General features: G+C 39.7%; 2 protein-coding genes across 13 annotated transcripts in view; both read right to left on the reverse strand.

The window, feature by feature from the left end:
- rassf2a (Ras association domain family member 2a) overlaps nt 1-12,861 on the reverse strand; it is a 111,283-nt gene that overhangs the window by 36,221 nt on the left and 62,201 nt on the right. The window contains exon 1 of one of the 12 annotated variants that reach the window (XM_028798137.2): nt 414-514. The exons of the other annotated variants lie outside the window; for them this stretch is intronic. The gene's annotated coding sequence lies outside the window, so the exon portion shown is untranslated. Of the gene's footprint in view, nt 1-413; nt 515-12,861 lie in introns of those variants that run through there. 12 annotated transcript variants of the gene reach the window in all.
- slc23a2 (solute carrier family 23 member 2) overlaps nt 1,252-12,861 on the reverse strand; it is a 204,295-nt gene continuing 192,685 nt past the window's right edge. Inside the window, exon 17 of the transcript XR_007936699.1 lies at nt 1,252-6,123. The gene's annotated coding sequence lies outside the window, so the exon portion shown is untranslated. The remainder of the gene's footprint in view (nt 6,124-12,861) is intronic.

The following is a 12,861-nucleotide window of genomic DNA, read 5'->3' on the forward strand; positions in this document are numbered from 1 at the left end:
AATGCAGCAAATTACCACACAACACAGACGTAAATAAATAGGTTAGCGGGTCTTTTTACTGCCAAGAATCAGAGAAGAAATATAAGCAGTTCCTTTTCCGCACTCGTGAGCAGCAGAACATTACACGTGAACTCACCCTCCACTTTGTCCTGGGACATAATATTAAGGTCCTTTCCTGTACAATTAAATACGTACAACTGCAAAGGATTCACGGTGTCCCGTTTGCGCAGAATTTAGCGGAATGTCACCTCTTCTCTTCATACTGTTTAGTGGGTCCACTATGCCGATAAACGGAATCCTTCAGTACCACATCAATTAGGAATCGGGCGCTGACATAAACCACGTTCGCTTGTCTGAACGAGTATAACTATGTCACATTCGCGGTACGAAAATATCACCCCGAGGAAACTCACCTTTTACTTTCTGGGCTTCAGCAGCATCGTGGCCCCGAAGATTCCAATTCTATCAATCGGTTCTCACAGTACCAAGTGAAAACTCGACTGGGGCCAATCAGAGAGGCAGTAGCAGGGTTTGATGTGCGAGCTTAACCAATGGTATCGCGGGCATAATCTAAGCACCGCCCACACAAAAGCAGCATCAGTAACCGCCCCACTGGTCTCATTTAACTCAGGGACCGCAGTGAAAAGCTGCTTCTTTACATTAAGGTAAACCAAAAACATTTAAAAAATCCTGAAACGATAAGCTCTATCCGTGCATAACCGTACTGTCGTATTACTATTACGTTCAGAGGTCACATATTGCACCACAGAAAGATAGTTAAAAACAAAAATTGGCCAGGCTGGGCACAGATGGTGCGTCATTTCAATTTAGCGGCAAATCCCACGAGGCAGTGCTACAGGGCAATTCTGCGATTATTACTGGGTACCTTCACCACGGGGGATGTATTATGTGCCATCTTTTAAAAAATAAATCATTTAGAAGACATCACGTGTGCACTGTCTGGGTTCTAGCTGCACCAGGTTCTTCAGATTATAGCTGATGCACTGTGAGCCCCATGGGGATCCGAGGCAAGCCAAGTGTGCAAATGATAGAGTGAGCGGTGTCCCCAAGCTCTAATTTAGGCAGTACAGCTGCCTGCCATTCTTTATTGCAATTGTCACTGTTGGCATATCCCTCATCCAGACCCCCTTAACCACCTACTCCCTCCTCGAATCCCCCTACCTGAATATTTCATAGTATGTCAGTTTGTTAATCACGGACTGAAAGAAAGACATAACATTCATTCATTCATTTCAAACTGAATTGTTTAAGTTTTATTAAATAGACAGCTTTTAGGAATATGGAATAAAACAGATCATTTTCAATACTATTATGCACAATGTCTGGTCCAAGTTAATAGCACATATTTAATATATTTCCATTTGCATTTTATTTAAATGTGATAAACAAGGCATGGTTAGAAAAATACATTATGAAAAACTCTGACAAAAGAACAACAGCTCATCATTTTCATTGAACAATATAGAACTACTTTATTTCTAAAACACAAGCTTGTTTAATTTTCTGTAATACAAGGAAAAAAGGTGCGTTTTATAGCCGGACATACTACTGTCATCACAAAACTTAAGCTTTCAGTTTATAATAAAAGAAAAAAAAAAAAAAGTCAAATAGAATGGCGTCAATACTGCATTTTTGCGTTAAAACCCCTGGAATCATTTAAGAAGTCTTGAGGAGGAAAGTAGAATGGGGAGGCTAAAGAAAAAAAAAATAAAACGGGGCAAGTAGTGTCCTTTCAAGTTAGTAAAAATGATATGACATATTAGCAGCATTCCAATTATCCAGGAATAATATTCCTCATGCCATGATTTGCACCTTTTCAATTTTATTAACAACCAAGCACCCTCAAGAATGAGAAAGAGTTTGAATGCTTAGTACAACAGCTGAAAAGCATCCACTTGATGGTTTGAAACAGCTGATTTATCCGGCTGAACATACGTCACAAAATGTAGCTGTTGTTTGGCTCATTGTTCCTGGTGCATGAGAATTAAAGCGAGACGTTCAGGCATTTAACACAAGGTCTTGCATGCAAACTGCTTGCTGTTTAGGTTGGGGCTGCCAGCATTCCAGGTGACCAAGAGCCTTGGGTTCTCATTACTAGGTGTCAAAGCCCACAAAAGAGCCTATTATTTATTTATTATGCTTTCTATTCAAAGACAGTCTGAAAAACAACAGCCCAGTGCTATTTGCAAAGCTAGACAGCTGTGCTGGCTCTACGTGGTGTGAATAGATTCTGCCTCTAAGGAGGCAAAAGGTCACCCAGTTGTGGCAAACTGGCTGGCAGATCTTCTTATAGTAGACATATACAATGAATGCCTAGTATAAGACAACTAGTAAGTACTCAGTAAGTCATTCTCGGTGATCTTGCTATGTGCGTCACATTGTTAATTGACAGCTCATAGAAGAAAAAATAAATAAATCAGTTGAAGAGTCAAAAGATAACTTTATTAGTTAAAAATAACTGAAAAGGTTTGTAATCCTACAGAGTTTACCAAAGCCGATGCATTTATAGCAGTAGTAGGTCTCTAACTGGGAAGGAATATGTCCGACATCCTTATCTTACAGCACTTTCCACAAACACACCCCAGTAAGGCTTTAGTAAGATCTTGAGGTTCACTTGATGGGTGAACACCACCTACCTGTACGGAAAACTTATTTGGACACTTCCAAAGTGTCCTGGAAAAACAAAACCCAGTACATTGACATATTTCAAACTGAAGACATTGTTTTGTGGCTGAATTCACTCTCTTGCACTAAGCATTCCAGGAATTGGGAACTTTCCTTGTAGAAGGTTTCATACTATACGGTCTACGTACAGTTTGAATGATTTCAGTATATAACCACATTTGCCAGTCACGCTATCTGTGGTGGACCCTTCCAGATATTGCTGCTATCAGAAACAACTGTTGAAATTTATAATTTGATGTTTCATTTTAGAAGTCCTTACCTCATTCCCATATACAGCCAAGGTAGTTTAGTTACCCAGGTTTTGATTAAAAAAAAAAAACAACAACAACCAGCGTAAACATACCAAACAATAAGGAAACCTTTGCTCCTTTCAGATATGCATACAGTATGCTACTTTTCACATAGGAAGGAGCCAGTGACCTTTCTGTCTTTAGCACCAACTCAGTGAATTTTGTAAACTAAAGGAGTCCACACAATCAATTTCTGCATTCATTTTAGTTTCTTTTTTTTAAATGGACTTATCCAGCTAACCCCCCACCCCAAGTTTCACAAACAGAATAGGTCAGCCCAAGGCCTGAAATGAAATCTTCTTTCTTGTTTTTTCTCCTCCTTTTCCTCCTCCTCTACCCAAAAGAAAAGCTTCTGAGAAAAGACGCACATTACTGTGCTCGGCATTACCATAGCAACAGTCTCATGCTGTCGGAGAACCCGCTTCCTAGCAAGACAGCGAGCACAATTGCCTCGGGAGCCTCCAGTGTGGACTCCTCCCCTTCTCATTGCCCTACCCAATGGGAAGGCAGTCAAAGAGAGCAGCTAACAAATTCAGTTCTGGAGTTTCTTACGGGGATAATCACGCCGCCCGCTGTCCGGCTGTGCTCCCTAGCAAGAGAGTCGCAGGAGTCGGCAAACAGCTAACTGCCACCCAGTTAACAGAGATTTAATTTAAGCCAATATGGTTAATCTCCCTCTCCAAAACACATCATTTACATGGATTGTCAGAGAAACCAATAATGCTTCCCTGTTCTTCATACATTATATCTTTAAAAAAATTTTTTGATAGTAGAAAAAAAAAAAAATCCAAAACAAATATTCAATACAGCAAGGGGTGACTGAATATTATACATTACATCTGTATAAAGAGATAAATAGCAAGTATATACATACCTCCACCCCTCTAATAGTTATATTTAGCACAGCCTAGTTGTTACCAGAGAATTAACGGCATTAAATACAGTAAAACAAATAAATAGCTTTAACATTTTAAGCCTGGAGACACTATGGGCAGACATGGTCCCACTATTCCTCAGCTAAATCTACAAGAATAAATACAAAGTACAGAACATCTGAATCCTCACCAGAAAGCACTGCTCCGCAGGATTAATATAAGGCAGTGTTTCCATACCGTCACAATTGCAAAGTGAGTGGGTAAAAATGCAAATTGAACCCTGGGTATGCGTATATAAATGCACTATACGTCTGGCCTGGCAGCAGGGCTCTGTGTGCAAGCAAGCTCTTAGCCAGCACAAGAACAACTGGAGCCCATAAAGACCCTAGCCGCAAGCTTTGATGTAAAGCTGTTTTATCATCAAGATCCAAACCTTGTATTTTAAGATACTTATATCAAAGAATGGTCCAGGATTATTACTTTTTTTTCCTTTTCTTTCTTTCGAAAACAATTATTGCTGCAATGTCTAATTTTCACCTTTGACATCAAAGGTTACTTGTATATATGTCTGTATCTGTCTCTTGTTATATTACTTGGCAAAAATGAACACTTAATACATCACAGCCAGAGTTAAAGCTAGGTTGCATATAAAGAAGATAAAACTGAAAAATGCACGTGTATGTAATGACCCAATGACCTGTCAGCAAGATGGAGAAACCTGTTTGATAAAGGCCAGGGGATAGGCAGCAATCAACACGTTACTGAACAGCCACTTGAAATGTACAGATGTGCGTATGTTTATGTGTAGATGTGCAAAAACGAACAAGGAAAAGGCAACTCAGTGACAAACTGTTAAAAACATACTGAGAAACACCAACATAACCTACCTACACAAGACAAATTTTGCAAACTGACCTCATATCCATCTGTGCAGATACATGCAGAGCATTCGGAGAAGCAGTTTTTTTAACATGAAAGTGTAAATGTTTGTTATTCATCCAAAATTTCCTTTGACTTTAAGTAGGTGTACAAATTAATGCTTAAAACATACACATCTATAATGGGGATATAGTTATGTGTCTAGGTTAAGTCTACCAGAAGTCCAAATGTCATGGTATGTTTGGCTGGAAAATGGATGGATGGATGGATGGATGGTATATTTCAGACTTTTCAGTTGTGTGGATTACATGTCAGTGACATAATGGAATAAGTAGGTTCTTATAATGGATGAATGGAAGGTTTAGATTTACATTTGTATGTCTGGACAAGTGTAAAAGTAGGAGAAGTTGCAACAGATGTTGTAACCTTATAAACATGACAATGACAAATGTCCCCAAAAACAGACCCTTTCACTGCGTGTAGTATTACAGACACTGTTTTCAGCTTCTCTAAAATTCTATTCAATTTTATAGACACACCGACTTTGGTACTCAAAAGAAGCCCTCTGCATTTTGCTAGCCTGAAAACCACACAGCTTTTATTCATGTCCCCTATTTGAAGGTACTGCTTGTAACAAATGCCAAAATGACTCTTCATTTTGTTATCACTAATATGGAATTAGCTGTTTTAATAAATTACTAAACAAGGTCCAGCAATATGCAATTATCAGATACTAATAATTTGTCTAAGTCTATCAATAAACCATGTCTATATTGAAACATATGGAGGTGTAGATGTGTGAGTTTATAGATGGCTAATGTATCTGACAGTATACAGTATATGCTTCATTAGGTCAAAAAAATGAATTGGCCCATGTCTTACAACAGTTTCTCTATCTGTCTGTGGAGCAACACAAAAAGGTGGTCTTGCAAGTAATTCTGAAAATGGGTGGCTGATTTTCAGTCTAATCAAGAATAAATATAGATGCGTGTGCAAAAGTCATATTAAAAAAAAAAAAAATCAACAATAAAAAATAAATCTCTGAATTGACAGTTAACAAAGCTGTTAAAACAGAGAATGTTTTAGCAGTGAGGTCCCAAGAACTGAGAAATTTTGCCAACTTGCATTCTCTTGTGCAGTGTTTCACATTAGCCTTTAAAAATAAAGGCAAACATGCTTGTTGAACTTTTTTTTCTGCATTTTGTACCCAGTAGAGTTAATGGGCACAAAATGCCTCCAGTAAGGTGCACACTTTCTTTCCATTAAATTAATGCATAAATCAAGGCCAAGGTGACAATGGACCAAATACAAAAGGTCTTCAGATTGTACAAAAAACTGACAAAATGAAACAGTGACAGATAAGCATTGTCACCCTATAACCATTTGTAACAGTTTTAAAAGCATCACACTTCCTCAGGTTTCCTCATAAAATAGAGGCAAAATAATGCCCAGGGCTCAGCAAATAATGTCCATCTAAGAAATTGTAATAGATCCAGGGCATTAGGCTTCCACTGGTCAGCCCATTTGATTCTGTCGGCTAGGCAGCAAGCCCCTGTACTTAGGTAAACATTTTATCATTATTATTATTTTATAACATTACGCAAGATTCATCTCTACTGTGTAACACAGTGTCCTCAGCTACAAAGCCATGCTTGCTGCACAGCCACTTTTGATTAAACTGTGGCACTGATAGTCAGAATTACAATTAACACTCTGTTTTACAGTAGATAAATAAAAACTAAAATGCTGACTTCATGGAAAACAAAATGTTGCCAGGCTCCTGTGCAAGTATTACAACAAGTCAAATATCCAACAAGTGTTTCATCAAAAATCAACCCTTGGTAATTAGATTGTCTCAACTCTTACCATTAGGTTAGTTCTATTTTTTTTTTCTCTCTTTGGCAGCAAATATTCTCACTAAACAAAAACAAAAGTGACCTTCTGCTTACTAATATAAAAGGAAGATGCTTTTAGAACTGTTTACAATACCCATCTAACATATCTGTCAGACTATTCCCCCTTTGGCTATACCCCTGATTTTCCAATGGTACTCTCTGAACTCCTTCTTTGAGGATGACCCCTTTTTCTACAGGGCTGCCAGTTGTACCCTGAGAATGTGGGACTGATGGGTAAATACTGGAATATCTTGTGTTTCTGAAGAAAGGTCATTCCAAAGGGTAGGTCATAGGACTCCATTCCTTGGACATCAGAACTCCCTTTTCCAACACCCCGCTTCCACTTCCGAATTCCACGCTCCTCTAGTGTGCCTACAAAAGGACAAACAGAATGAACACACACATACATCATTAATCTCCCAGTCTTTGTGACAGGTAATGCTCTCTTATTAATGGCAGAATTAAATCAAGTACTGGGAGAAAAGGACCTGTACCAATTGGCTAGACAGAGGGACCAAGCTGGGAAAGATGTGCAACGGGTTAGGGTAATAAAGGATAAAGATGGAAATGTACTCACAAGCGAGGAGAGTGTATTGAGCAGATGAAAAGAGTACTTTGAGAGGCTTATGAATGAAGAGAACGAGAGAGAGAAGAGGTTGGATGATGTGGAGATAGCAAATCAGAAAGTGTAATGGATTAGCAAGGAGGAAGTAAGGACAGCTATGAAGTGGATAAAGAATGGAAAAGCCGTTGGTCCAGATGACATACCTGTGGAAGCATGGAGGTGTTTAGGAGAGATGGCAGTGGAGTTTTTAACCAGATTGTTAATGGAATCTTGGAAAGTGAGAGGATGCCTGAGGAGTGGAGAAGAAGTGTACTGGTGCCAATATTTAAGAATAAGGGGGATGTGCAGGACTGTAGTAACTACAGGGGGATAAAATTGATGAGCCACAGCATGAAGTTATGGGAAAGAGTAGGGAAGGTAGGTTAAGAAGTGAGGTGATGATTAGTGAACAGCAGTATGGTTTCATGCCAAGAAAGAGCACCACAGATGAGATGTTTGCTCTGAGGGTGTTGATGGAGAAGTATAGAGAAGGCCAGAGGGAGTTGCATTGCGTCTTTGTGCACCTGGAGAAACCATATGACAGGGTGCCTCGAGGAGAGTTGTGGTATTGTATGAGGAAGTTGGGAGTGGCAGAGAAGTATGTAAGAGTTGTACAGGATATGTACGAGGGAAGTGTGACCGTGGTGAGGTCTGTGGTAGAAGTGACGGTTGCATTCAAGGTGGAGGTGGGATTACATCAGGGATCAGCTCTGAGCCCTTTCTTATTTGCAATGGTGATGGACAGGTAGACAGACGAGATTAGACCGGAGTCCCCGTGGACTATGATGTTTGCTGATGACACTGTGATCTGTAGCAGTAGTAGGGAGCAGGTTGAGGAGACACTGGAGAGGTGGAGATATGCTCTAGAGAGGAGAGGAATGAAGGTCAGTAGGAACAAGACAGAATACATGTGTGTAAATGAGAGGGAGGTCAGTGGAATGGTGAGGATGAGGGAGTAGAGTGGTGAAGGTGGATGAGTTTAAATACTTGGGATCAACAGTACAGAGTAATGGGGATTGTGGAAGAGAGGTGAAAAAGAGAGTGCAGGCAGGGTGGAATGGGTGGAGAAGAGTGGATGATCAGGAATGATTTGTGAGAGACGGATATCAGCAAGAGTGAAAGGGAAGGTCTACAGGACAGTAGTGAGACCAGCTATGTTACATGGGTTGGAGACGGTGGCACTGACCAGAAAGCAGGAGACAGAGCTGGAGGTAGGAGAGTTAAAGATGCTAAGATTTGCATTGGGTGTGACAAGGATGGATAGGATTAGAAAGGAGTACATTAGAGGGTCAGCTCAAATTGGACAGTTGAGAGACAAAGTCAGAGAGGTGAGATTGTGTTGGTATGGACACGTGCAGAGGAGAGATGTGGAGTATATTGGGAGAAAGATGCTAAGGATAGAGCTGCCAAGCAAGAGAAAAAGAGGAAGGCCTAAGAGAAGGTTTATGGATGTGGTGAGGGAGGACATGCAGGTGATGGGTGTAACAGGTACAAAATGCAGAAGACAGAAATATATGGAAGAAGATATCCACTGTGGCGACCCCTAACGGGAGCAGCCAAATGAAGAAGAAGAATGTGAACCTCCTTACCAGGAATAGTGTTGTCCAAAATGAAAGCCACTGAGCCACCGACAAACATGGCTGTTGTAAGCAGCACATTCAAGACTTGATCGATCTCTGCAATGCCTAAGAATGGAAGAAAAAGAACAAACACAAAAAGCATACTGGAGATTGGAAGGGACAATTGTCATTTTGGTAGCATTACTAAAGTGTATCACACAGGCAGACACATGAGTGAAAGTTATCAGATAAAAAGATGGATTAGTGAAGGGTAATGATAGGCCATTCATGAATGATTCATTCTTTTTGAATGACTCGTTTCAGTGAATAATGGGAACTGATTCAGTAGAGTTCAAAGGGGGTGTTAAAGCACATGTGTGATGGTGTCAGCTTAATTTATTTAGATGTTTAAAGCACACGTTCAAGTACTGCCTGTTGGATTCATGACTCTTACTCATGTCACGTTTAATTCTTTCTAGTTAGTTTCTTTCTAAATCATTATCAGTGAACGAGAACCCTGTCATTGATCATTCTCTTGTTCATCAAACAAGAATAAAACAGCTGTGGTGGGCGGCCTCAGCCATTATTACCCAACCGGGATGCCAGGTAGATGGAAGGACAGGAGGAGAGAGCATCTGCGAGGCACTACCTCCCCAGGGATGCTAGAGGGCAGCCCTCCTGGGTGGCTGTGGCACCATTGATTCTCGCAAGGCACACTGGGACTTGGAATTTGGTACAGCCCTGATGGGTTCCGTTGGCGCCGCCAGGGGGAGTTACAGAACCCTACAGTGGACTTCTACCACACCTGAAAGTGATTCCAGGTAATACTGATGAGCCACCTGGAGCACTCCCATAGCTGAATAAAAGGAACTGCCAGAGTCAGGAAGAAGTGGACAAAGCTTGCCGAGAGAGAAGTGGAGGTGGAGGTAAGACAGAAAGACAGACAGACAGAAAAGGACTGTGCTTATTTCCTGTGGACATTGTGCTCTTGTGGGAAGCGAAGAAAGTGCTTCCCCACCTATACATAAAGGTGTGTTGTGTGGCAATTAGTGTCCTACCTGTCTGTGTCAGGGTTAGTGAGGCTGTTCGGGCCCTGGTGCTCCACACAGTATATTAGAATGTTTTGTTTGCTTTGTACAATCCATTATTGGAATTGTTTCAAACAAAATCTATAAACATAATATTAAACTAATATGTTTATGTCCCTTTGTATAATCAACAAATCAGTTACACAAAACCAAATCTTATAAAAAATATCCAAATTTCTAAGAATTATTTGCATTTAAATCTGAATATAGCTTGCACTTTGTATGATTCATTGAATGCACCAAGCATGTGTCATTCACTAAGTCTTTTGAGCACGATTTTCGTTCATTTGATTAGTGAACTAAATCATTACCCAAGAAAAAGTCACATGATTCTCATTAATTTGATCGGTGAACTGAATCACTCCCCAAGAAAAAGACACACAATTCTTGTTCACTTATGATTCTCGAACTTAGTGTCCTATTTTAATTATGTTTTTTCACAATATTGTCATGTTTCCCGTTTTCAAAGAGGATATTTTATGATATGAATTATTAACACATTTAATTGTTAATATAAATAAATAATAATTGATTTGCGGTTCAACCAAAGGGGACCTACCCCCTTTTTATTTTTGATGAATCAAACAAATCAAATGAATCAGTTAGTTTGAAAGAATCAAATTAGCAAAGTGAAATGAAATGCCCATCACTAGGGCAGGGAGAGCCAGAGATAGGCAAGAAGTTGGTAGTGCCCTACTTGTCTGTGCAACATACCTGTCACAAGCGGGTTTTGTTTCAGATAGCTTGGCAGAACCAGTCCAAAGAAGATTGAAAAGCCCAGAACAAAAAGGTTCCGAGATGAATTGAGATCAACAAACTGGAGGTTGGACAGGCCAACTGCTGTAATCATTCCTAAATAAGAAACACAGAAAACAGTGTAGGACTTATTGGAAACTTCAAACATTCAACCAGATAATATTCTGAATATTTATATTTAAGAAATCATGTAAATACCCATACTATAGGAAAATAAAATTATATATTCGGTAAAGTTAATATTTATTTCTAAATACATTTCTTGGTTAGACCATAGATTTGAAATTAGCCCACAGAGCCTCAGGAACTGTTTTCACACACAGCCACAATAATTCACATATAATAACTGACAACAAGGTCAGAATATATCAGAACCTGAACACAGTGAGGAGTCACAGTAGAAGGTAGAAACATGTGAAGCCATTAGAAGCCTTTGTTTACTCTGTTGGTGGGATAGCAGAGCCAAGAATTTCCATTTGGTTCAGAAGTAGTGACCAGCTAGACAAAAGCTACAGCTTGGTGACAAAAACATCACAAGACCTAGCTTATTGGATCCAGATAAAGTGCTGTTACCACTGCTTCATATTAGGTTTAGTTTAATGAAGCAATATGTCAAAGCCCTATCAAGTAAAAATGACATCATAATTAAAAGCCCTTTTTTAATAGTTAATTTTGCAGATCTGTTTAATCTGCATAATGCAGCTGAGACAACAGGTTGGTTCATATGTAGGCCTGTCCTGACACAAATGTGACCCTCAGATTGGAAACAATGCCATCGCAGACTCAGAATCAGGTGAGCTTGGAGTCAGGAGGACAGGTGTTGGCAAGACGTGGGTTGGTAGGAGGAAGAAATGCCAAAGTTTTGATGAATAATATACGACAGGTACTACACAGGAATATTTATGCAAGTACTTTACTGGGAATTGTGTAGATAGGCTTAAGGGGACAGGGAGTTTCATGTTTTTGTCTTTTTTAAACTTTGTGTACAACAAATACTATTACATACCAAAGGCCTGTAGTGACCCAATATATATTGATATATAATTCAAACCACTCATAACATTACAGCAATTGTTTATGAATTCAGTTTTATTGAAACATTTTTCCTGAACACTTTACTTTTTTAAAACTAATTTTTAATACTTACTTTCAATTTTTAATATATATATATAAATCATACAATCATATCCTAGACCATCCATCCATCCATCCATCCATCCATTTTCCAACCCGCTGAATCCGAACACAGGGTCACGGGGGTCTGCTGGAGCCAATCCCAGCCAACACAGGGCACAAGGCAGGGAACCAATCCCGGGCAGGGTGCCAACCCACCGCAGCCTAGACCACAGCTACATTTTTGTAATCATTGTAATGTGGCTCCTGGCATATTCTGCAGTGATCAACTGTTTTGTAGTCCAGTAATACTGAATATGTGTGTCGCCATCCGTGTTTTTTGTCCACTTTGCTTTTATAAAAAACTGTTTCAGGTAATATGAATTGTGCTGTCAGCTACAGCTGCCTACCCTCTTCATTTTCAACGTCCTCCTCCTCATCTTAGCTCTGCTCTTATACAATTTCCTTGCCCAGAACATTCAGAATCTTATGGCATCAGAAGAATCACTCTGCAAAGCCTAACACTTTTGTTCATCGTTTGTCTTCCTGCTGCATGCCTCTTCTCTTAGCTTCTCTCTGACTCGTCATCTGCCATCAACGACAGGGACTCCTTTCAAGCACTTTTTATGATGATAAGCATCAGTAGCACTTCTTTTCTTATTTCTTATCTCTCTCTGAACTGATAAATACCTAAATAATTAGCAACACGAAAGAAACACAGCAGTAATGACATCTTCTGTGATTTTTGTTTCCATAAGAAGCTGTTTCAGGTAATGTGTTATGCTGTTTACTCTGTAGCAGCTGAAGCTACTTGCCCCTTCATTCTCCTCCTGCTTGTCTGAGCTCTGCCCCTCAACAATTTCCTGCCCACAATATTCATGATCTGATGGCATCAGAAGTTTCACTCAGCACTGCATCTCTCTATGACTCTAATCTGCTATCAACGACAGTTGCTCTTTCAAAGGCTTGCTATGATGGTAAGTCGCAGGTTTTCTTATCTTACTTCTCTCACATCTGTAAGTATAGATACAAAGAAATTATGAAAAATGCATGTTTTATTTGAGCACTGCTTACAAAGGCAGCACTTGAAATGTTC

The sequence above is a fragment of the Erpetoichthys calabaricus genome, chromosome 1, assembly GCF_900747795.2.
Source record: "Erpetoichthys calabaricus chromosome 1, fErpCal1.3, whole genome shotgun sequence".
In the NCBI taxonomy this organism is placed as follows: Eukaryota; Metazoa; Chordata; class Cladistia; order Polypteriformes; family Polypteridae; genus Erpetoichthys; species Erpetoichthys calabaricus.